At 47.4% G+C, this 20,614-nt stretch overlaps 2 long non-coding RNA genes across 2 annotated transcripts; both read right to left on the bottom strand.

Moving 5' to 3' along the window:
* Positions 1-15,770: 15,770 nt before the first annotated feature.
* On the bottom strand, positions 15,771-17,318 carry LOC134483487 (uncharacterized). Its single transcript, XR_010060326.1, has 3 exons — positions 16,876-17,318; positions 16,052-16,156; positions 15,771-15,928 (listed from the first exon to the last, which is right to left on the bottom strand). It is a non-coding gene; the product is annotated as an uncharacterized LOC134483487 (long non-coding RNA).
* Positions 17,319-17,572: 254 nt separating this feature from the next.
* On the bottom strand, positions 17,573-19,738 carry LOC134483486 (uncharacterized). Its single transcript, XR_010060325.1, has 3 exons — positions 19,468-19,738; positions 18,285-18,435; positions 17,573-17,819 (listed from the first exon to the last, which is right to left on the bottom strand). It is a non-coding gene; the product is annotated as an uncharacterized LOC134483486 (long non-coding RNA).
* Between the last annotated feature and the right edge of the window lie 876 nt (positions 19,739-20,614).

Here is a 20,614-nt window from a genome sequence, read left to right as displayed (position 1 = left end):
ATTGCAGGGTCCCTTATAGTGGTCTCTGCAGGTGTCCGGGCTCTGTCAGACCTATGACTATCAGGCAGGCTCTGAGTGCAAGTGAGAGTCACGGGACAGGTCCTGTGTACAGCCTGGTTTGGGGACATTTCCAGGTGCCCCATGGACTGCAAAATAAAGGCAAAGGACACAGGGAAGCCAGTAGTTCCCATGCACAGGACATATACTAGTAGACCTTTCTAGAATTTCCATAGACCATCTGTCACTAGTCCTCACTATAGAAGGCACCAGCATTCTGCCCTCTACTTCAATTGGTGAGACAGCTAGTCTAACTCCAGCAGTAAGGCCTGAGGGAAGACAGTAAGAACTCACAGGTGACCTCTTTTACTATTGAAACAGGCTCTTCCTATGGAGCTCAGAGTGACCGTAGGGTCCTAATTCTCCTGCCTCACAGTGACTGTAAATTCAAATCTACCTTCAAGAGCAATTGATTCATAGCACAGGGGGATGATCAGACTAAGGCTATCTAAAGGCCCCAGGATGGTAGGATTACCAGGGTCCTAGTAAGTTTCTCCAGCCTTAATTACAACCTGAGTCAGTCCTGCTGTGTGGGATATCGCCTGCTGCCCAGTGATATCACAACTTGGAATTCTTTGTCAAATATAAGCTGTTATGGGAATGAAGTAGCCACACAATAAACACTGGTCTGGATACTCCTAGGTCAAGAATCCCCTGTTGGAAATGCCTTGGACCGCACCATTTTACATTCCGGATCCTTCTGGCTTTTTAGCAGATTTATAAATACAAAAAAGAAAAATGGGCATAGTAATTTAAGCCTATGATCCCATTCATGGGAAACTGAGTCAGGGTGATGGAAGAATGTTAGTTCCAGGGCAACCTGTGTTTCAAGAAAAAAAAAAAGGCATGGTGAAGATTCCACTCAAGTAGAAACCAAAAGGCTTTCACATGGGACCTGCCATCCACTGGTCAGCACTCCCATCGTCACAGCCACAGGGAGACACTGGGGAATTTTTCCCACTGTCTCTCTTTGGGATGCAGTCCACCCCATGATTCTATGTGAAGAATGCCCCAAAGGTTGCATCACATGAGGGACCTAGATAGTTCCAGGATTGGGAGAATTCAGGAGTTTATAATTAGGGATGATCTACAGCTATGGCAAAGCCTTTTCCCTCCATATGGCAGCCCCAGGTTTGGCCCCAGCAGTAAAAATAAAATCCCCCCAAAATAATGCCAACAAAATATCACGAAGCCTAAACGTCTGACCAGTCTCCTCAAAAGTGCACAGGAACCTGACTCCACATTTAGGACCCACTATGGCCTCTGTGACCTGTGAGAAGGAATCTAATATGGGAATTAGTACAGTATGACTTATCCTTATGGATATCTTTGGTGACAATCACCACCTGACCCCTGAAAACCCATCTACCTGGGAGGCTCAGCACTCATGTCACCAAAAAAGCCCAGATCCTAGGGCCAGCATGGGCAGGAGGTGAAGAAAGTTTGTCTCTCGTGAACATCAGTTGCTGCTCCTGGCCTGACTCTATCCTCAGGAGACAATGTCGCCCCAGAAAGTGTAGGTGTCAATGGCTCTTCCCAGGCCAAGACTGGGATACTGCTTACGTTCCACAATGCACAGCAGTGCTCACTCTAGAGCTAAATGTTCTACAGCTAAAAGGGGTGGGTGCTCTGTTGGCCACGCCCCTCCCCAGCAGTGTTTAGTGCACTCTGAGTGGAGCTTCACATGAGAGGGACTTCTTGAGGCTACTCCCGTGGAGAATGGCAGATTCATCAGAACGGGGCACAGGGTGAGTTCAGAGCACAGCTGGGAGGAATTTAGGGATGCCAAGCCATGACTAAGACCAGATCCTGGGCTGACAGGCAGTTGAGCTGGAGAACTGGCATCCAAAGTGTGACTGCCTGAATTCCTCTTAGACCAAAAGCCCTGGATCTGAGCTACTTTGGTGCGTGCTCCTGAGCAGGGTCGCAGACGCAGCTCAGAATCAGGGTTGTGCATGGACTTTGGTGCTGGCAGCAGGTGGCTTAGCCACAAAGTGCCCAGCTTTCCCATCTGTGCCCACTCAAACTCCTCTGTCTCATTTTAGGTGTGTTTGGTATAGTTTTAGACAGGGTATCTTGTAGCAGCACAAACCTGCTTTAACCAACACTGTAAGGTAAAAGCAACCCTGAATTCAAGATCCTCCAACCCCTCTGTCCCAAGTCCTGGAATTAAGACCTCCAGCTGTCACCATTTTACTGCAGCATAGGATACATCTGTGTTAGAGTGAGCTTTGGAAATACTGGAGTTCGTTAGAATTCACGTTTCCTTAATTCTTGACAGGAGTTTTGTGATGATGCTGATGAGAGAGTCAGGAGTTAACACTGGGAGAGGTAACAGTCATGGCAGCCCTGAGTGCACAGTGAAAGTCAAGACAGAAGCCTGCTGATTAGCACCTGAGTGAAAGTGGGAGGAATCAGAGTTCAAGAACAGACTTAGTTACATACCTAAGACCATATTGCAACATTTTTGTTTCATTTTTGGCTTGTTTTCTTTGAGACAAGGTGTTAATATATAGCCCTGGCTGTCCTGGAACTCACAATGCCTCTACCTCCCAATGGATTGAATTAAAGGCATGTGCCAACATGCACTGCCACTAAATAATTTTTAATTAAACTTTCGGGCAAAATCCAGTAATGCCAGTGCTTAAGAGGCCGAGGCAGGGAGATATCTAGTTTCCTGACAAGTCTGGTCTACAGAGAGCATATCAGAACTGCCAGGGCCGAACCGAGAAACCCTGTCTCAAAAAATAAACAATAAAATGTGTTTTTTTTTTAAAGAAAAGAGGACAGCGGGGGGGTTGGGGATTTAGCTCAGTGGTAGAGCGCTTGCCTAGGAAGCACAAGGCCCTGGGTTCGGTCCCCAGCTACGGAAAAAAAAAATAGGAACGATTTGTCAGAGAATTAGAGGCAGAGATCCAAAAGATATTGGGCAGTTCAGAGTCTAGCTTCTGAGATGAAACTGGATACCCTGGGGTTAGGGTGGGGATTCGCATCTTGGACTGGTAGACAGAGGGTGGCTTCAAGGATGGAAGGCTCAGTCAGTCATTAGTCAGGATTCTCAATCAAGAGGGTGTTGTGTGATCCAAAATGTGTGAGCAGTGTTCTGCATGAGACTAGAAGAACCCGCCTACCCATACAAAACAGCCAATGAAGAGTAATCACAAGCATACGTCTGGAGGTCCATGGAGAGGTTAATGTCCACCTTAGTGTGGATTCTTCAGAGCACAGGTGGAGAGGAGTAGAAGAGCTGATGGTGGCTGAGGCAGGAGAGGAGTTTGGGTGTGAATTTGAGCCAGTAAAACGAAGCTTGGAGGTCGGGCAGAGCAATGAGAGGTCTAACAGCATAGCTGTTGAGATCCTTCAGATTAATTTGTCTTAAGAGCCTCATGCCATAGCCAAGGACAGGAATAGATCTGACTATTGAGTGGCTGGGCTCACATAGCCCAACAGGTTTGGCCTTGCCTCTGTGGGATTCCAAGTCTCTCCCTTTAGACACAGCCATGGTGAAGGTGTAGTAGTAAAGGTGCAGTTTGCTTTGCAATGCTTGGCTTATGGTGTTGAGTACTTCATGCTCCACAGAGCTAGGGAATGTCCTAGATGCCAGGGAGGCTGAGCCATGAGGAAGACAGGTCTCTGGGAGAGAGAAATGATAACCAAAGTCACTAAGAACTTCCTGAATCACAGTGTCTGTTAACCATATATTTTATTTACTTATTTTATGTGCCTGAGTGTTTCACCTAATAAATGCTTGTGCACCATGTGGTATGTGTGGTGCCCGTGAAGTCCAGACTGATTCCCTAGAATTGCAATTACAGGTTAATAGGAGCCACCATGTGGCCACTGGGAACTGAACCTTGGTCTTCTGCTCTTAGCCACTAAACCAACCATCTCTTCAGCACCACCCACCAATTGTATAGTCATTAAGATTTAACCATTTGGCCTTCAGTATTTGAATTAATACAGATGTGACAAGAGTTATAGTTAACATGGTGGTTCAGGTATAGACAGGCAGGCATCTCATTGTATACAAAATATGAATCCTTCCTTCCTTCCTTCCTTCCTTCCTTCCTTCCTTTCTTTCTTTCACTTCTTTCTTCCTTCCTTCCTTTCTTTCTTTCTTTCTTTCTTTCTTTCTTTCTTTCTTTCTTTCTTTCTCTTTTTGTTTTACTCTTGGAGACAGTGTTGTTTTTTCTGTAGCTGACCTGGAATTAGCTCTGTAGAGGAAGCTGGCCTAGAATTCAGAAATCTGTCTGCCTCTGCCTCCCAAGTGTTAGGATCAAAGGCCTGTGCCACCACCACCACACATCCTTCTGTTTAAAGGAAAAATGTAGTCTTACAGGTCAGCATGAGTTTAGCACCGGTATAGACATTTTCCTAGGCCTCAGGAGCTCTAGAGTTCATGAAGGATTTGCTGCCTTCCCTTTAGCCCTGGCTAACTATGAGAGCTCCACACACATGGGTGTTTGCTTCATTAGAGTCTGGAGGATGAGGGTCACAGGCTGAGGTAACTGTGTAGAGCAAAGGATGCCTGGTGAAGGTCAAGTGGTTAAAATGCTGAAATGCTAAGGGAAGAGGCCTATGGTTGGCGCCTCCTACCCCTGAGACTTCCAACCCAGAAAAGCAGGGGGTAGAGAGTGAGGATGCAGAGTGCACACAGGTCAGGACAAGGCCATGTTCCTGAAGCCTCCATGAGTGGTGGACAGGCTCTGGGGTACCATGAGGGACATCAGGAGCTTCTGTACTTTGTAGAATAACAGGGTTCCATGTTGTCTCATATGCCCACGTTTTGCCCCCTGCTACAGGGAGAAGCCAACACCAGAGGCTTCCAGCTCCCAGCCCTGCTTTTGCCATGTAGGTTTATCCAGAAAGAGCTTGGAAGTCCCTGGACCTGGAGTCTCAGGTGGTTGTGAGCCACCTGACCCGGGTGCTGGAGACTGAACCCAAGTCTTCTGCCAGAGCAGCAAAGAACTGTGTGCTGCCTGGCCCAGCCAGGGCTGTGAAATGGTGTTTATTTTCATGCTGAACAAGCCCAACAACAGTTTAGGTCCCTAGAAGCCACATAAACCTGGATGCAGTAGTGTCTGTCATCCAGCACTTCCCACAGGGAGATAGGAGCCTAAAGTGGACAGTCTCTAGGATTAGGGGGAAGGGCTAGCCTAGCATACACAGCCATGGACGAGAGGTAGAAGGTGAGCACCTGTGCTCAGGTTGTCCCTGACCTTTACACAGGCACACACACCTGTACTCACAGAAACGCCATACATACATACGTGAAAAAGGAAATAAAAACAAACAATATTGAAAATACAATATACTGGGGCTGGAGGGATGGCTCAGTGGTTAAGACCACTGACTGCTCTTCCAGAGGATCTGAGTTCAATCCCACACATTGTGTCTCATAACCATTTCTACTCTCATATACTACCCTTTACTGTTGTGTCTGAAAACAGGGACAGAGTACTCAGATGGACAAAATAAATAATTTTTTAAAATCCTTTTCTTAAAAAGAAAAAAAAAACTCTTCTGTGACACATGATCATTGTGTGATTCCAAATGTTGCTAAGTCAGTAAAGTCCTATTGCTACATGGTGCACCAGTTGTGTCAGCCTTGGTAGTAGAGTGGCACAGTTGAAAAGTTGCTGGTCACAGTGACCAGGCAGCCTAGAAAGCTAACCATATGCAGAGAAGGCTGTGCTGTGTCCTAGTCCTCTACCCCACACTGCCCCTCATCCCTACGTACAGAGCAAAAAGAACAGATGAGGAATGTTCCAGGATTCTTTCCTCTTTGCCTTACTAACCTAGCCCTGTGCTACATGTAACCTTGTCACATCCTCTGTCCCATCCCTAAGCCCTCATAACTGTCAGATAAGACAGGGATCTTGCTTTGGGGGGAAGCTCTGATCCCTCTCTGTCCTAAGAGGCTCTGAGCCATCGCTGAAAGAGAGTCATCTGAGGATTGAGGGACGTCCATAGCCAGTGCTCTGACTTCCAGGAAGGTTTGAGGAAGGTGGTCCTCTTCCTGTGGTTCCTCTAGGAGGAACAGCCTACACTTGGGCCCAGCTCCCACTATCAGAAAAAGGCGGGTGGCTCTGGTCTTTGCACAGCTCTCCAGCTGAATGAACAGTGCATCTCTCCTCTCTCTCTTGCAGGAAGTCTCCAGTCTCTGCTGTTCCCAAGACAAAGGAAAGGAAAGTGCTAAGTGAGTGTTCCCGGGATCCTTTAATACATTGTCTGCATTGTCTTCATTAATGTTTCTGTTTAATTTTTTATTCCATGTGTATTGATCTCCTTGTAGGGGTGTGCATGCCAAAGCATGAGTGTTGAAGGCAGAGGAAAATCCATGGGAGTGACTTTATCCTACCGTGCGGGGTCCCAGGCTCTGCTCTGGGTCATTGAGCTTCTTTACAAAGAGCTTTCATGCTGAATTTCTTGCTGGCTCTGATTCCAGGGAGAGCATCTCATAGAGCCCAGACTGGCCAGTAAACTACTGATCATCCTACCTCATGCATTGCCATCTACTTCATGAAAGGTTGAGTTATTGATATGAGGAACTGGGGATGGGCAGAGGTGCATGAAGGAAGCTATCTCTGCTCAGTGGCATGCCTTTGGGGACTGATAGTTTTCATCACTGAGGTGTCATTTAAGTGCAGTGCTCCTCTGGAGAGAAGGAGTTTCTTTTGCCAGGGCATCAAGACAGGACTTGAAGATGGAGGTCTGGAGGCCAGGCCTGCATTCCTCTTCAGAAGCTGCAGTCCCCACTCAGGACAGTGGTATAGCACAGGGTCACATATCCAGTTCTACCCTGAGACCTGCTGAGTCACATGCAGTTTGTGCTGAGAAGCAAACTGGGGTCTCCTGCAAGGGCAGTGAGTGCCTCTCAACCACTTACTCATGCTTTCCTTAATTGTACACTCGAAGTGGGGCGGGCATGACACATGTGGGGGTCAAGCACAAATCAGGCGAGTTTTTTCTCTTTTTGTATCAGAGAGGGCCTGAGGATCAAACTCAAGCCCTCAGGATTGACAGTGATGCCTGGACCTGGTGAGTTCAGGGTAGGGGATGAGGGTTTAGTCCTAGGGATGGAGCCCAGGACCTCACATACACTAGGCAAATGCCTAATCACTGAGCTACATCCCCAGCAGATGTTGGTTGCAAGAGAACTTGGGCCCTCACCAAGCCAAAGGAGCACTCTATCACTTAGTGGCCCCAGCCTGGTAGTCTTGTTTGTAACCTCTGCTGTGTTTGCATGCTGCCTGAGCTTATTAATATAGCCACATCCTCAGGGTGACAAAAACTTCATGGAGACTCCCACTGTCATATACCTGAAGACAGGTTTCAAAGAGAAGAGGTAACCAGTGCAGAAGTCTCACAGTGTTCGTGTGAAGTACATGGAATATAAGTCCTAGATGACAGAATGCTCAGAACACTGGTGTCCCCACTGTTGGAAGTAACCAGGACCACAGATCCCAGTCTTTCATCACACCTGAAGACCCCTAGCTGGCATGGTGGCACATACTTCTCATCCCAGCACTTGGGGGGCTTAGTCAGGAGAATCTCCTGAGAACAGGAGTAGGAGGACAGCCTGGCCAACCCATCAGATGTTACCTGCAGGTCTAGTTCCAGACATAATCCTAGCATGCAGTCATCCCCGGCCATGCAGGAAAAGTATCATGGCACACCAGGAAGCCAGTGAGGCCCATGTTGCTTGACTGGGCAGCTACTTGTTAGCCATAAGGACTAGGGCTCAGAGTGCCCAGAGGCTGTGAGACTGAGGGTTTCAAGGACCCAGCAGCAGGCCAGATGGTCTCAGCCTGGACTCGATACTGAAGAAGGAAGGAGCCCTGAGTCCTGGGCCAAAGCTGTTAGTAGCCCCATGACCTGGGCTGCTGGTGGCTGCTGGGGTCAGGAGCAGTGTCTTGGTGGGTCCTGCTGTGGTGAGAGAGAGCAGCAGAACTTCTGGAGGACAGAGAGGGAGCAAAATAGAATGGGAAGCCAGTGTAGAGATCTCAGAGTGTTTGTGTGAAGCAGAGCTAGGAAGTGGGTTGCAGGGGCAGGGGAGCAGCAGGCTGTGCCTGTAGAGATGAGTCAGCCCAAGGGCAGAGTTGTCAGAGCCCAGCAGCATGGGGTAGGGGAGTATCTCAGGGGAGGGGCTCCTGTCCTCCATCAGAGACTGTAGGGCTGGGCCTGAGAGGCAAGGGGAATTAGGGATGAGGGAGAGACTGGAGAGATGTGGGAAAAGAATGCACCTAGGAGTGAAGCAGGGCCCCCAATGTGGGATGGCTGAGGCCCGACAGAGTTGGATGTTGCTGATCCTACATTAGGCCAGGCCAGAGGGCCCAAGCTCCAGCAGCCAGAAAGGAAGCCAAAGTGTCTGAGGAGGCCTGCATCAGATTGAGTCTCATGAGGGTCCCACCAATGGCCAAGGCAGGATTTGTTGAAAGCAAGGTTGTGGGTATAATTGTCCTCACCTCGGAAGGGAATAAGTGGCCATGGCTCTCACAGGTACTGACGGTGCAGGGACAGGAGACCTATGGACTGACCTTACTGCCACAGGGCGGCTGAAGGCTCTTGTTGCCTTCAGTTTGTGGTTGTATTAACCTGGTAGCTTCATTTCTTGAGAAGCTTGGGTGGATGAGGTGTAGCAGATCAAGGTCCAGCTGAGAGGAGGGATCCAGAGTGTTCCATGGTTGGCAAACATGTTCTGAGATCTGGCCTGTGCACTCAGGCCAGTGTAACTGTTTGTCTTAGCTGCAGGCTCAAGAGGGTTGAACTGACCCAGGATCAAACACCACATGTGCCCTGTGTTTTCCAAGCATTCTCATAGTTGCAAGCTCTGGGCGAACTCACATGGACTTTTCCATCATTCCCTGAGCTCTAGGTGACTTGGATGGATCATGGAGATATCTCTAAGCCTATGCCAGCACAGCAGTGACATCATGGCAGTGTCCTCTAGGGTTCCAGGACTGGATCTTTTTTTTCTTTCTCTGCTGATATAAGGAATAAGACATCCTATAAAACAAGGCCAAGCTTTCCTAGAGTTGAAGCCCAGAACACACAAGACTCCCCCAGGGATGGGCCCATCCAAGAAGGTGTGGGATGTTTTGTGGCTTAGGTTGTTTCACGGTGAGTGAGAAGTGTCTGAGACGCACACATGTAGCTGCTTGGGAGCTGGGGAGGTCATGGGACCCCCTAGATCTGATTCTGCAGATGACTGTGAACATCCATGTGCTGGGATCTGAACTCTGGTCCTCAATCACTGAGCCATCCCACTGGCCCCTGTCTGTCCCTTCCTAGAATGTTTCTGTATTTCCTCCTACTTGATGCCTTGATGCTGTCTCCTAGCCCAATGGCCTATATACAAGATGAATTCTATAAATGTCTTATAAACACTAAGTATCCTGTGAAGGGTACTAGTGCCCTGTTCATAACAGGAAGGCTGAGGAATCCAGTCTGCAACAAAGAGAAGGCCGGTGCTTTTCCTGTCATTCAGCATGAAGGGCCAGTCCTGCTTTTCACTGCAGGGTCCTGGTTATGCAATGGGTGTTCCTGGTGCAGCAGTTGTATCCTATGACACACGATGTGTCTCCTGCAGGAGGAAGAGTGGTCGAGTCACAGTACCTGCAATATGACAAGAAAACGAAAAAGGTGATGAAGTCCTTGACTCCCAGAGCCACTGGGAGTGGTTGAGGTGGAGGGCAAGTAGGGAGACAGTGGAATCCTGGAGGACACTGTTGGGGCCTTTACCAGGTGCCTCTGTGACATCCAGGCTTGGACACAGGGATGAGTCTGGGTAGTCTAGCATCAGCATATGTCAGTCTCCATGGTCTACGGCCCCTGCACCTCTTCACTGCTCCTCTTGCTTTGGAGACCTCAATTTTGCCAAGCCTTTTCTTCAGGACCATCCCCTGAATCATCCAGTGGCTCCCAAGAGACAGGCACTGACAGCAGACATTTGGTATGGATCACAGGCGAAATTGTTATGGGGCTTTTGCCATCCTACCCAGAATGCTGTGAAAGGCCCCACTTTGGTGGTGTTCACTTCTGGAATGCCCTGTGTGATAGTTTCAGCTGTGAATAACAAGGCTAGCAGTTTCTACTGCTGCCCACACAGGCCTCCAGCACCCTGAAAGCTGCAGTGCTCACCTAGAAGGGAAGCACATTCAGGACAGGGAGAGCCCTGAGGAGCTCAGTCAGCTTCCTGGTCATCCCTGCAGGGACACCTCACCCCTGCAGTGTGGTCATCCCCGCAGTGACACCTCACCCCTGCAGTGTGTGGTCATCCTCACAGTGACGTCTCACCCCTGCAGTGTGTGGTCATCCCCGCAGTGACACCTCACCCCTGCAGTGTGTGGTCATCCCCGCAGTGACACCTCACCCCTGCAGTGTGTGGTCATCCCTGCAGTGATGCCTCACCCCTGCACTGTGTGGTCATCCCTGCAGTGATGCCTCACCCCTGCACTGTGTGATCATCCCCGCAGTGACACCCCACCCCTGCAGTGTGTGGTCATCCCTGCAGTGACACCTTACCCCTGCAGTGTGTGGTCATGCCCGCAGTGACTCCTCACCCCTGCAGTGTGTGGTCATCCCTGCAGTGATGCCTCACCACTGCAGTGTGTGGTCATCCCTGCAGTGATGCCTCACCCCTGCAGTGTGTGGTCATCCCTGCAGTGATGCCTCACCCCTGCAGTGTGTGGTCATCCCTGCGGTGACACCTCACCCCTGCAGTGTGTGGTCACCTCTGCAGTGACACCTCACCCCTGCAGAGTGTGGTCATCCCTGCAGTGACACCTCACCCCTGCACTGTGTGGTCATCCCTGCAGTGACACCTCACCCCTACAGTGTGTGGTCATTCCTGCAGTGACACCTCACTCCTGCAGTGTGTGGTCATTCGTGCAGTGACACCTCACCCCTGCAGTGTGTGGTCATCCCCTGAGTGACTCCTCACCCCTGCACTGTGCGGTCATCCCTGCAGTGATGCCTCACCCCTGCAGTACAGACCTTTGGGCCTGTGGCCTTCAGGTTCCGGATTATCTGTTAAACTCAGTTCATAATCAGAATGTTTTGTGTTCAGCCTCTGCCTGGACTGTACTCCAAGAAGAGTTCAAGGGTTTCTGTGGCAACATCTAGCGATCAAGCCTGAGCAAAAGGATTCTCACATCACCCTGCAGGCAGATTCCCATAGTCATCCCTAGTCCATTTAAGCTGCTGCTGAAGATGCCTTGAAGGCATAGCCACAGCGACCCCGTGTGTTCAGAGGTGATGTTTTCGTTCAGGAACCTGATGCTGAGTCTTCTAACCCAGCAGGCGGTCCCTGCATCAGGCTGGAGTCTTGAGTTTCTGTGTTGTCCTGATACCACCTGCTGTGTTCTCCTGGGGCAGAATGGATCTCAGAAGGTCTGGGCCAGTCTCACTGGTTGAGGATTCTTGCAAGGCCTCATCTCCAATTCCTGAGGGAAGGTGTAGGTTAGGAGAACGCCTGGATTTGAAATTCAGTGTTTTCAGATTTCAGGATTGGATGAGGGGTACTCAGCATGTGCATGTGTCCATGTCTCTGTATGCATGCACATGCAGCACATGCAGGCCAGGGATGGACACCAGCAACCTTCCTCAGTCACCCTATGCCTCTCACACAAAGGAGCTCTCACACAGAAGCTGTGGCTCACAGATGAGGCTGGTCAGGCTTAGAGTCCCAGAGATTCTTCTGCTGTGCTTCAAAACTTTGAGTGTGTGTGTGTGTGTGTGGGTGTGTATGTGTGTGTGTGTGTGTGTGTGTGTGTGTGTGTGTGTGAAAGAGAGAGAGAGAGAGAGAGAGAGAGAGAGAGAGAGAGAGAGATTCTACCAGCTTGTACAACCACGCATGCACATATGGATGCCAGAGGGAAATATCCGGTGTCTTCCTTTTCGAACAGGGTCCTAATGAACTATCAGGTCTCTATATCTTAATATCTAGCAGGGGTCCCAGCGTGAGCATAGCCAGGGCATACACATGCTTGTCTGTCAGGCAGGCAAGAGGCAGAGGTCTTGTTCTATTTTTCATGGTTAATGCTCTTAGTGCCCTTGAGGGCCTGGCTGACACCTGCCTGGAGACGGCTGGATCTGATGCTGGCCTAGACAGCCAGGGCTATTGATGATGGATGTCCAAAGTGGCCCTCATTCTTGGCAAACTTCTCTCTTCTAGTCTAAATGTGCTTGGGTGTTTAATGCAAGGACTGGGTTTTAGTTTTCCTCTTCCATCCTGCTGCCTCCTTGTTTTCTCCAGCGTGTCACCTGCCCTAGTGAGGAAAGAGAAGTGTGTGAACCACAGCACCACCCGCCCATGCTTCTGCTTGCTGGTCTGTGGTATCTGTTGATGGAGAACCGTTCCTGTGGCGGTCCTGTTGCTGTTTGTGAGTTTTGAGGATTTACGCCAGTGTAGTAATGTGCATAGTCACCCTGGGAAACCCCACAGGAAGTTGGTCCCCAGGTTTCAGCACACAGAAGCACAGGCCAGAAGAGATGCCCAGGTGTTGAAGGAGGTCCGGTAGATGTGCTGTTCGTTTCCTGTGTCTGATGCATGATTGTCCCTTGCTTAGTAAAATGTACACACAAAACTCTTTAAGTGTCCCACTGACCTCTGAGAAAGAACATCAATGGGAAGATGGCTTTGAACTCTTAACTCCCTGTTCCTGTCCTCATAACAGGTTTCTGTAGCAACCAAAGGAGAGAAGCCACCTGAGGGAAGGAAGTTCAAGACAGTGCCTAGGAGCAGAAGTAGGGTCTGGCTGTAGAGGGGACAAGTGGCTGGGTATAGGGACTCTAGGATCAGAAAAGAGGTTGCCTGGCATCTCCCAGAGCAGTGAACACAGCCACGCATAGTCATGCTCAAAGGCCAGTCTGATCCACACAGTCCCTCATTTCCCAGGTGATTATAGATTGTGTCAGGTAGCAATTGAAAACTGGCCACTATGGGGTCTCTGTAAGAAAGGGCGTGATTCAAGTGTTTATTAAGGTATCATGGGATCAAGAGTATATGAGGGAATAGCCATATGTACACAGAACGACTTGCAGATCCAGAGAGCAGGGAGGGAATAGTCAGGAGCTCCTGCTTGCTGCTGCCTTAGGGGTTCTACAGAAATCCCAGTGGCACTTGGGAAGTGGAGGCCATATCAATTGGGGATTGTGGCCACAAGGGGAGAGTGAGACCAGCCATGTGCTGTGGCATCAGAACACTGACCAGCGATGACAAAATGGAACATAAAACACTGGTTGCTCCCCTTTGATACTGCTGACTGCTGACGTGGCCAGGGGCCATCCGGTTCACCAAAGGCTCAGGCAACAGTTGTCTCACCACTCACCAAAAGTCAAAGAGTGGCCCAGCTCCACAACCAAATGTGTGCCCACATTGCAATGGCTCCGGTACTGTTTCACCTCAGCTGCAGAGATCTCAGGATCCATGAGTGTAAAGCACGCACACACCCGAAAGAGACAGTCTTAGGGGTCTTAGGCAGCACTGAGGGTGGTGAGCCTCTGCCTCATGGCTCAATGGCCCCGAACTTAGCATTGTTTGGGCACAAGAGAGCAAAGTGATGGGGACAGACAACCTGCAGTCTACCATGCTGGAAGGGCATGACTAACACTGATTGATCACATCCATGTGACTACTGAAGCTTTTCCTGCTCTCTGTAGTGGTGATCTTACAGAAACCATGCACACCCGGTTTAGACTGTATTAAAGTAGCCACCATTTCAGGGTTCCCTGCAAGGTACCATGGGACAGTAGTAGCATGAGTCTGCATGTATCTCGACAGTTTTCACTAGGGACCAAACACACACACACACACACACACACACACACACACACACACTTTACTGACATGGTCACATTCTTTGCACACAGAAGAAAGTGAGTAGTAGTGAAAACACACCAATCATGGAATTGATTGAGGGAGTTGTGGGGAAGCTGGGGCTTAGAGTTACTTAAAGGCCCTATGCAGGCTCTCCTTCTGTTGGAGGAGAAACTTCAAGTGCAATGTGGTTCTTTATTTTCTTTCTCTAAAGCACAGAGGGCTAGGGTGGATCACAGGGCTCTGAGCATGTTCGGCAAGAACAGTCACACTGAATTAAATCCTAGGGCTGGAACCTACTAATCTTCTACAGAATTACAGAGCAGCCTGGATGAAGACTCTCAGCTGAAAATGTGGACATCTCAAGACAAGCACTGGACAATGGCTGACAGACTTGACTGAAGACCGGAACTGTTTTGCTATCTCATAGGAAAAGAAGGCCCCTCCTACAACACGGTACTCTAAGGACAGTTTATGCAGGTTAGGCATGACATGAACTATTGTCTCATGTCACAGATGTCAGCACAAAGTATCCAAGGTATTGTATGCCAATGGTAGCATCAACAGAACAAAGCACACAGTGTCATGAAGACATAAATCATGAGTTTGTGTAGCAAGACCCAAGCCTCTTCCAGGGTCTTAGATAGTAACTGAGAACCTCAAATACGGTAGTGATGTGATAGTGTGGGGTGAATCTAGTTACAACTAGTTTCTATTGTGACACAGATGACTCTTTTTGTGTCATGTTCAGCTTATAATGAATGACTAGACCTAAGCATGAGAATAACCAAATACTACATTTCTTCTCTAGCTGCTGAGCTTTTAAAAGCCCTGGGGTGACAGCAAGCTTTTGTGGACACTCTGGATTATTCCTTCTGTACTTTAACTCTCTGAGTCACCTCCACTCTCAGCAAGTTAGATCAATTCCACAAATTGGAAATCAGTCACCTGGAAAAAATACATTCTCAATACGATCCCAGATTGGCCATGGAAAAAGGGTAGCTTGAACTGTCCCACCTTGGTTGGGCTTGCACAGGCCTGCTCTCCAAAAGAAACCTGTGTTCACAGCTGCAAGCTACATTCACTATGGATGCTCTGGAGGTTCCTTCCTAAACTGCTTAGATTAAAATAATTTTCTTGCTAACAGTCAAAAAACTGATTATGCCAATCTGGCCTACAAGAAGCTAGATTCTATTCTGTATTTTATCAGATGTGCAGAATACATATGGTCATCACTGATAATAGGTGAAAGATCTGAGCTAATATGAGAACTAAGTGATACTGGAGGATGATCCTGACCCACAATGAGCAGTGGGAACACCAGAGCCCTGTAGGGATGCCTGGCAAGCTAACTCGGAGAGCACGCACGGCTCTGTAAGTTCCCTGTGAACACACATCTCCTGAGATCTCTCTATTTAATTGGAGGTGATCCTGTCCACCTAATACAGCACCTCATGTGGAATAACAAAAGCCACCTGCAGGAGCTGTGGTGATGACTCACAGGGTAGAGCATCTGCTGCTCTCTCAGAAGAACCACATGGACCCTAACAATTGGGTAAAGTGTGTCAGTGATTACATCATAAAGTGTGTGTCAGAGACACAGACACATTATCCACACAAAAGACACTGTCACACTGGGTATACCTTGGTGACTTTGAATTCACTTATTAGCCCAGGCTCCATGGAACATGCAGAGATCCATCTCCACCTGTCAGTTCTAAGTCCACAGGAAGGGACAGAACCCTTGAATAAGAAAGATGGTCTTAAGAGTCAAGAGATAGAATTCAGTTTTTATTCATAACAAATACATTTTTACAACAAAACAGGATTAAAAAGAATAAAAATATTTAAAAATATTTGAAAGTAAAAATAGTAACAAGAACATATAAATATGAAACAACAAAAAGAAAACTTCAATTAAAATCATAACAAAAATATTTCTAAAAGCATATTCTTAACGAACATTTAGAAGCACAGACGTATTGCTGTTTCTCCTCTACCATACATAATGAAAGGCGATACCCCAAGTTGTCTCTCAAGTGCTGTTTTCTGAAGAAGAAAGTGAGTAAGACCTCAATCAGTCAGGATGGCTTAGTGGTATATAAATTTATGGTCTCTAAGAAATGACAAATTAACGCAGAGGATGAATACTCATCCAAAAAATGTTGTTACCATTAGGATGTTGGTCATCAGGGACTCCTGAGAAAGCAACTTATTCTTCAGGAAGCTCTCTTCCTGGTGTGTGTCCAATTCCAGGTCTCTTGCACTTTCTGAGACCTGGGAGAGGAAGGCAGTTTTTCAGACACTGATTTGGTGGGGAAATGCAAGGCAGCTGTCAGAAGGCTGCCTTCTACCACCTCAGTTCTATTGGACAGTCGACATGGACCTTTTAACTGATATCATTGTTGCTAACTCTATGGGCAGGGCAAAATCTCCAGCAAGCCACACAGTAATGTGGGCTGCCAATCTGGGACCCAGACTTATACCAGTGCAAACCAAGAACAGGGCAATGGGAAAAGACCTCATCGGGTTGCAGGAAGAAAGGAGATGTCCATATGTCACCAAGGTTAAAGCCAATGACAAGTACTAATTTGACATTTGCACTTCGTTCTTATCCCAAAGGTGCTTCCTACACAAGAGGTCACATGACCACAGAGTGTCAATTGTTCAAGAACCAAGAAATTGTACAAAACTCTACATAGGATCCAATCTATCACATGGATATGCAATAATGAGATATGTTATTCATCTGTCACCATTTCTAGACTGCAGCTTCAAAAAGAGCAGCAAAATATGCTTGCACAATAATTCAGTTTCTGAAAAGTGGTTAACTTCCCAGAATACTTGTGCATAGGCAGAGCAATGAACAATTCCATTACATGAGGTGGTTGGCTGGTTGTGAGTGTAAATTAGAAAGGTCGTAAGAGAAGCAAAGATGTATCAAATTGGCAAATTTTATCAGATATTGTTAAGCTAACACATCTGCTCGTCCCTACCTGATAATGCTGGTTCTGGCCGTTGATGGTCTTTATCTTTCTTGTTGAAGTCAACCAAATATTTCTGGTTCAGTGCACAATCAAGATGTCCCTCCTTGCTCTCCTGCTTCAGTGGGACCAACTTCTTCCTGCATGTGTTCTCCATCAGGAGCTGGCTGAGCAGGTTTCTGGAAATACAGTCTGCATAGTAAGATCATGCTGCCCCTTTCTCCCATTCCTACTCCCAAGTCCCACTAACTCTACCAGGTCCCACATACCCATGAAGACTTAATAAAATGCATCTTGATACATATAAGGCTGCTGCACAAACCATAAAGAGTTAATTCGGGGAAGAATAAATTGTTTGCTTGTCCTGACACCAATTAGTGTCCACACCAATGAGAAAGAACATGGATCTACAACTATCCATGAAAGCCAAATGCATGGGGCCAACATCAATTAGTAGTGGGCCAACACCTTCAAAGGAGGTCAGTAGAACCAAGAGAAGGTCATGCTAACCATGTGGTCCACGCACTGAGTTTTGTAAAACCTGGTGTGACACCATAGGTCCAGGGCAGACTAATAACCTTTTGCTGACTTCAATCAGTACTGTTCTCTCTAGAGCCTTCTGAAGATGACTAGACAATCCTGGGATGAGGAACAGTCTTTTATGGAACTGAAAACTGAGTCCTAATGACCCTGGAACACTGATGGGTAAATAGCACAAGAGATAGAACCAGAGCTGAAGACCGTCCAATCCAGAACAAAGAAAGTCAGAAATGGCCATTCCACAGGTGATAGGCTTTCTGACCAGGACTTACCTAGAGAAGGTAATCTCCTTCTTCAGCTTATGGCTGTTCTCATGGACCTCAGTGTTCTCCATCTCTAAGTTGTGCAGAATTGACATGACCGCCTCCTCCATTCTCTCCAGGTCTTCATAATATGGATTTGGCCTGAAGTGTGGCCTGGCCCCAAATGATAGAATACAATGAACATCGGCATTTAGGAATATATGAACTCAGGGTGGGTCCTATATTACCCCAGGCTGCTGCCTGGATCTTCCAGCACTCAGTCCCCCGCCTAGCAAGTACAGAGACTCACCATAAACTCACTGCAATTACAATCTTGCAAAGCCACCAGCTGTCAAGGGCTTTGCAAATGCACACTGGGAACTCACTCTCCCTGACTTTATCCCTGAATTCTTCATTCAGACCACAAGTTCTGCTTTTAAATAAATGGAAGCAGATGAGTCCATTTTCAATCTCACTCCTCAGGAAGGGTCAGGTTCTGAATCTCCACTATATGGGAGGTGAGGTTTAGCACAGGGTGGTTAGGGAGGCACAGCTTTCTAGAACCCAAAACCTTAATAGGATAAGAAGGTGACCTTGCAGACCCAGGAATGAAACAAGAGCATTTGGAGTGATTCATACCTTTTCTTCATGGATCTCTCTGTCAGAAACCTCAGGCGATCTCTCAGGTCATTTCTCTCCTAGGTAATGAGCTGCAGCTCTTTAATCAGCCTCTCCTTTTCCTGATTCTTGCTTAGTTCAGTGCCAGGGGATGATGTTTCTCTCCCAGAGTCTGTAGGTAGAAGAACACAAGTGAACCTGCATGGGGAGAATGCAGAGAGTGTTCATAGACCTCAGTGAGGCCTAAACAGGAGAACAGGCCAGGAACCCAGTGTCACTGCTAGGCGATTGGTCTATGCTTAAGAGACCTCCTCAGGGGATCTCAGTTCTCCCACTACTCTATAGAGACCAAGAGACGTAAGCAGCTAGGTGTTCCCTATGCCGGACATCAGGTGCTTACATGGACCACGGAGATGGCTTCTCCTGGATTATTATCAGCTGAACAGGGTACAGCTTGGTTTCAGGACCCTCACTCCTGTGGCTTCAGAACTCAGATGATAAATTCACCATCCACAAAACTTGAGTGATTGGAGACACTCAGATGTCCTACCCTGATACTCTAAGCCAACAACTTTGGATTTAAAATGCATTTCCAGGGAGGATAGGTTCAACAGACTTATCAGTGTCCCTATGTGAAATACCAAATGCCCCAGAAGTGCGAATAGGTTACAGGCTGAATCTTGGTCTACACATTCCAAATAGTTTTGCTATTTTAGAAACATGTTTGTAACACACATCTCTAATATTTAAAGCTAACGATGACCCTGCCAGTTAGAAGAAATCAGAGAAGGTCTAAGAACATAAGGTTATTGCCTGGAGCACAATCTCTCCCTGTTACTACTGTCAGATACCCACTGTATTTTGAGAAGCAATGATAGTGAAATACATTGCTGCCCTGTCTAAACTCAGAAAAGGTGGACCCTCCATGACTACTGATGGTGTTATTATATCAATGTAACAGAACAAATGAACTGAAAAGTAAAGACAAGAAGTTCACAGTATAATAGCATTGGCCTTACAATATCCTCCCAGTGGGGATGGGGAAACTAACGTTCTGAAATCCTTGACTTTAAGGAATTGTGATATTCATGGAAATTCAATTCCTTTTCAGATGCTCCAGTTGTTGTGGCCCATTGCTAGAAAGGTCAGCTTAAGCATGCAGCCCCCCTGACAGGAAGCTCAAAATATACTGCCAGGAACTTACTCTACATTCCCCGGAAGTGCTGTCTTTGTCCATCATTACTTTGAGACGAAAGGCCAGACTCCTTCACTCTAGTCTCTCCAGAATCGACGTTCCCCCTCCCAAAACGCTTGCGAAGACGGGAAAACATGTCTTAGCTTGTAACCGCCAGACTCAGACTGAGAGAAACTAGGGCACTGGTTGTCACTACAACACTGGTGACATCACAGAGGATGCCAGAACTCTCTAGGAGACAATAGAATGTCCAAGAAGGGACAGCAGATGTCATGGGGAGCAGACTTTGCCTCCCTGCTAATGTTCTCCCTGTACTGAGCATAAGCAGAGGTGCCCTTTCCAGGAGACTTTCCTGGGGCAGAGCCACTGAGCATCTCCTGCTTCCAAAGCCAAATTTTCCTCAAGGCTTGATTATAAAAAACCTTAGTAATTCCTATGCATCTAATTGAATGTTTCCTGTCAAATCTTGCCCAAAAAATGTCTCACTAACTCAAATTGTCCTCATTCACCAATGTAAGCCATTAAAACTTCCTGTGATTTCACACCAGTTTGAATATGCAGTCAAAAGTTCTCTTGTCTCATTATGTACAGGTGCTTTAAATCACATCAAGAAATAGTCTGCATGGTAGGTTACAACATGGGTGTGTGTTAGGGGAACACTCATGAAGTCATGTGCTTAGCAATCGACAATTGCCAGAAAATTCCTTAGGAGAAGGAGTTGAAGTCTTTATGGTGCTAGGAAAAGTGTGGAGACCAGTTGGCAGAGGAAAATGCAATATTGGAGACACCAGTGTAGGGAACCTCATGCTGCTTGTGGAGTTCTGCTCTTTGCACCAATGTCGCTAAAGGAGCACTGCTCACAGGCCTGAGTAAGATATACCATGAGCTTTTATCAGAAAAATTAAATACACAAGAGATATAGAGGGTGGCACAGAAACGTCTAAAATGAGGCTATAAACATCATTAAGTGGATAGAGCAAGGTCCCAGCACCTGTACACTGGGAAATGGCCACCCCACCAAACACAAAAGCATCTATCATAGTAAAAAATGAATACTTTATAGAATGCACACACTAACATTGATTGATCACATCCATAGTTCAAATTTTGGGGGCAAATTCATGGCCTTAACTATCTTTGTCTCAACTTATATAGC

Source organism: Rattus norvegicus, chromosome 19 (genome assembly GCF_036323735.1).
Source record: "Rattus norvegicus strain BN/NHsdMcwi chromosome 19, GRCr8, whole genome shotgun sequence".
Lineage (NCBI taxonomy): Eukaryota > Metazoa > Chordata > Mammalia > Rodentia > Muridae > Rattus > Rattus norvegicus.
Note: the sequence above shows the minus strand (reverse complement) of the source record. Positions and strands in the feature narration are given on the sequence as shown.